The sequence below is a fragment of the Ursus americanus genome, chromosome 10 (genome assembly GCF_024610735.1).
Source record: "Ursus americanus isolate L20-20 chromosome 10, mUrsAme1.1.p, whole genome shotgun sequence".
Taxonomy (NCBI): domain Eukaryota; kingdom Metazoa; phylum Chordata; class Mammalia; order Carnivora; family Ursidae; genus Ursus; species Ursus americanus.
Genome location: NC_142136.1, coordinates 76434544 through 76439985, shown reverse-complemented (window position 1 = coordinate 76439985; position 5442 = coordinate 76434544).

The following is a 5442-nucleotide window of genomic DNA, read 5'->3' as shown; positions in this document are numbered from 1 at the left end:
TAACTTAAAAGCCAGACTCTCTCTGACCTGTGTAACTAATAAATCTGACGGAAGTTCTAACTTACCCAAAGTTATATAAAGCTGGGCTTAGAATCAAAGCCCCGGATTCCCTGCTCAGGACTCTTTCTCTTATATGGTCCTGCTTCAGGAATTTAAAAACATAAGGGTCAGAGGCATCAATGGAGGCCGGTTCATTTTTATGGACAGGGAAAATGTGGACACCTTTGATCATATTGGTGTAGGAGTTAGAGGCCAGTGGAAAGGAATAAATGAGAGGTGAGGTTTTCACAGGAGGTAAGAAGTAATAGGGTCAAAGGAGAAAGAGGGAAAGTTAAGAGGTTGGCGTTACTATGCTAAGATGGCAACCGGGTGTTATCTCAATGACTGGTTTGATCAATTGATAAGACCTACTCCAAGTACTGAGTTGGATTTTGAGGCCAAGTTTGGGTTCAGCTGGAAGGTGTTTCTTGATTGACTGGCGATGTTTAACAAGACAAGGGAGAGGTTGCTGTGGGAGACAGGCTCCATGTCTTCTTGTCTTACTGCTATAAGCTATCACGATCCTTTTGGAGATGCTGGTCACCAGCTTAAAGGAAACTGGTGATTTTAGGAAATACCATGTAGTCAAAGCAGCGAAGCAGGAATAGTCAATGATGCTGCTGAACCAAAAGGGTTTTGGATGCCCTGTCGATCTTCAGTTGACTCTGCTCCTTGAGGAATACCATAGTCTCTTCATTGCCCAAGTGTAAATGATATGTAAGAGATGAAGGCTAGCTTATACTTATCTTAAAATTCAGCAAGGGGCCATCTTGGTGGCTCAGTCAATTGAGCATCTGACTATGATTTCGGGTCAGGTCATGATCTCAGGGTCATGAGATTGAGCTCCACATTGGGCTCTGTGCTCAACGTGGAGTCTGCTTGAGATTCCTCCTTCTCCCTCTTCCCCTCCCTCTGCTTGCACTCTGTCTCTAAAATAAATAAATAAAATCTTTATAAAAAAATTCATCAAGATGTTTGTCAGTGCAAGGATTAGTGCAAAACTGGAGAACCATTCTCTCAGATCTGAGCTATCCAGTGTGGTAGCCATTAACCACATGCAGCTACTGAGCACGTGAAATGAGGCTGGTGTGACTGAGGAACTGAGTTTTAATTAGTTAAAAGTGAAGTTGAAACCGAAACCCTCTTCCACTTCCAGATGGAGTGAGTAGATGTACTATTCCCTATTCCCCCCGTTATGTACAACTAAAACTCTTAGACATTACATATAAAACAAACAAAAGACACTGAAAGGTGGAGAGGAGGAAGCAGAACAGCTAGGGACCTCAGTGCCCGAGGACTGACACAGGAGTGAGTTCTCTGTGTTTTCTCTCTGCCTCAATGTTCCAGACGTGGAGCTAGATGCCAGCAGCCTGGAAAAGCCAAGAAGCACAGACAAAAAGAGTCCCAACAAAAGCTTGCTATCTCTAGCTAGAGGAGGAAGAAAGGGGTAGATTAGCAAGAGAGCTCTTAGACCATAACTGCTCTACTCAAGCCAATTGCCACAGAGAAAACTGGCACCGCACACTCGTCCTAAAATGCCGTGCCAGCAAGGGCAAAGTGGGAGCCTACAATTCTACCCTTGCAAGGCTGAAATAAGACTCCTCAACATTCCTGCTGGGGTGATTTCAGAGAATTCCAAGTAGGAAGCTGGGATTTTCACCCCTGTTGGCTGGTGATGCCTTTCCCAACTTGGCAGTCTAAGTGGAAAATATGGGGAACCTGGACTTCGGTATCTGATACCTGACAATAATGAGGCATCCCTCTCTCCCCCTCACTAGGGTGGTGTCAGAGGCAGCCTCGTGCAGAGTCAGGACTGCTCAGTGGTAATGAGGCCACCCCAACAAGATGTCAGTGGACACAACTTGGACAGCAGGTACATCACCCCCGCTCAGCAGTAACAAGGAAATGTCCCTGTCCCTGTGTATCGGAAGAGGCTGAGTGGGGGCTTCTACCTGTACCAGGCAATAATGAGGCAGTGTGTCCCTCTTCCCTTGCCAAAGCAATGCCAACGACAGCCAGCTAAAACAGAAGATCCAAAGTCTCAGAACAAAATGCAGAATGTCCAGGTTTCAACTGAGGATCACACCAAGAACCAGGAAGATCTTTAAAAGAAATCAATAGACAACAATCCTGAGATAGTAGACTTACCTAAGATTTTAAATCATAATAAATGCTTCAAAGAGCAACTTGTGCTCTTAAAAAAATAACACAGAAAGCTTCAGCAAAGAAGTAGAAGATATAAAGAAGAATCAAATGGAATTTTGTGAACCCCAAAATACAATAACTGAAATACAAAGCTCCGTGGATGAGCTCAAGAGCAGAAGGGAGCGGACAGAGGAAAGAATCTGTAAACTAAAAGACAGAACGATAGAAGTTATCCAACCTGAGCAGCACAGAGAAAACAGGTGGAAGTGGTGGGGAGGAGATAAGCAGAGCCTCAGGGATAACAAAAGATGTAATACTTTTATCTTTGGAGTACTGGACAGAGAAGAGAAACGACAGGAATGAAAAAGCACTGAATGAAATAATGGCTGAAAACTTCTCAAATTTGGCAAGAGAAATGAACCTACATAGTCAAGAATCTGAGCAAACCACAAACAGGGCAAACCTAAAGAAACCCAAGCCAGCGCACAGCATAATTAAACTTCTGAAAAACAATCAAAGAAAACATCTTGAAAGCTGGGATTCTGACGACACCTTGTCTCTAGAGGAAACATAATTAGAATGACAACAGATTCTCATCAGAGACCATGGAGGCCGGATGGAAGTGGCATAATATTTCTCAAGTGCTGAAAGAGCAAGTATCAATCTAGAATCCTACAATCAAATAGAATTATACCCCAACTAGGTATACCCTAAAATAGCTTTCAGGGGAAAAGGGGAAAGGAAGACATTCTCAGATGAAGGAAACCTAAGAGAATTTGTCACCTTTCCTAAAAGAATGGAAAAAGGACATTTTCTAAAAAGATAGGAAAAGATAAAAATCCTAAGAAATCAGGAAGAAAGAACATGGTGAGCAAAACTATCAGTAAATACAGTAGGCTTTCCTTTTCCTCTTGAGTTTTCTCAAGTATGTTTGATGGTGGAAACAAAAATTAGAACACTGTCTGATGTGAGTTGCAAAAGAAAAACAAAGTTGCCATTTAAGCTAGTTTTCTCCCTTTAGCAGTGGGCCATATGTATTTCATCCCAGTGTTCAATAATAATGTTTCTTCCTTTCCAGTGAATAAGCACATTTTGTCCACTAAGTTTAAGCTGCCACTTTTGGAAATGGAAAATTCTCTTACTAAGGAGAAGTTCTTCACTGATGGAAAAGAATGTAGTTAATGGTTAATAATGCCAGCGTAGTACTACTTGCAAATATGCACCTTAATGGCAAAGATCTTTTATTATGCTGAATTTTGTCAGTGGAAATAAAATATTACTTAAATACTGGGCTTCAAAACTACTTCACAAGTAGAATTTGGATGAAGTATTATGAATCCGATAAACTCCACTTAAAAAAATTTGCAACTGAGGGCACCTGGGTGGCTCAGTTGGTTAAGCATCTGCCTTCGGCTCAGGTCATGATCCCTGAGTCCTGGGATGGAGTCCCACAGCGGGCTCCCTGTTCAGTGGGGAGTCTGCTTCTCCCCCTCCCCATGCCTCTCCTCCCTGCTTGTGCTCTCTCTCAAATAAACAAAAATCTTAAAAAAATTTTTTTGCAACTGAATAATGGTTCGGACCATAGGAGGTTCAGAGGAAGCCAGCCATGCTGGCTACTCTTTTTCTCTTCGAGATCTGCATTTAGATTTATCAAGGGACACGTAACATGCCACGTGCAAAGAAGAAACTTCAAAAGAATGTAGTATTTGTTCCCTCAATGCACTCCAATCACACCCAGCAATGACCACAGCTATGTTAGTTAGGCCTGGCCGTGTCCTCGCAACATTCTAACAGAGGACTCACCTCCTATAGAATCTGTCAAAACACTGAAAGGTCTGTTCTCAGTAATCTGTTATCTGGCCATCAGCCCAGCTAAACAATTCACTTCAGCTGATCAGGAAGAGAAGATCAAGAGTAAGCAGTGAATGGAAATCTGGGATTCCCTTAGGTACCAACACTCAAATGATGCATAAAATTAGAACCATTGCTTTTTAAGGATATGTACCTGAATATTAAGCATACACGAAGATGCTCAACTTCTTTCAAAATGAGAGGAGTGTCAAATCGAAGTATATCAAGACACACACACGTGTATTTTAACTTAGTCGATGGACAAAGTTAAAAATGGTTGATAATATACCATGCAGTTGACAAAGCAGTAAATACTCCCATAGATTTCTTTTGGGAGTATATGTTGATATAACACCTGTTGTCAGGTCTAAGATTTGATTTTACCCCACTTTTAAGCTAAGAAATTAGCCTGTTACTCTTTCATGAATCCTGAAATAAGACAAGGGACTCCAGGATCAGACACACAGGACTTTATTACTCACAGTACATTAAGCAGCATGATCTTTGGTGTGTTTGCACGAATCTCCTTGCCCCCAAGTCCCACAGGGGAAGTGCAGGAGACCCAGAGGGATTTAGCTGAGGTCCACTGAGCCTGAGGAATCTACCCCTTTTACAGCAAGCAATAAGCAAGCTTGCTTCTTTGTCTTGGAGGGAGACATTACTTCACCCCTCAAGGCTGCTCACTGCAAACACAAACCTGAGAAATAGTCCATGTGAAAAGTGGTCAGGGCCTTGCATTCTTCACTCTTGGTATACCCAAGAATGCATAGGAAAGAGCCATAGAAGAGTTTCTCCCAAGATCTCTGCAGGGCTATCTGGCACTAAAAATTGCAAATACACTTAACTTTTAACCTAGTAATTCCCCCTCTAGGAATCTATCCTATATATGTACTTGCACATGCACAAAATGATGGCTATGGTAGTTATTTATTCCAGCACTATTTATAATAGAAAAAGATCAGAAACCGAAATGTCCACTGATATGGGACTTGGCTTGATTATAATACACCTTTGCGATGAAATACCACATAGTATAATAAAGCATGACAAGGGCTAACTTAGATTGCCAAGTGAAGAAAACAGATGCAGAAAGTATTCATAACGTTCTCCCATTTGTGTAAAAGAGATAAAATGTGCATGAGCATGCATTTTCTTGTGCTGTGTACGCATAAAGTTTCATTTCTCTAAGGACATATAAACAAACTGAGGTGAACTGAATGGCTAGAAAAAGGCGTAGGAGACATTTTATTGTATATCCTCTTACGTTTTGATTTTTAAACCATGTGATTATAACTATTCAAAATATTAACCAAAAGAAAACAAACTATTTTCTGAAATTCCACTATTTTATTTATTTATTTATTTATTTATTTATTTATTTATTTATTTATTTTTGTTAAAAGATTT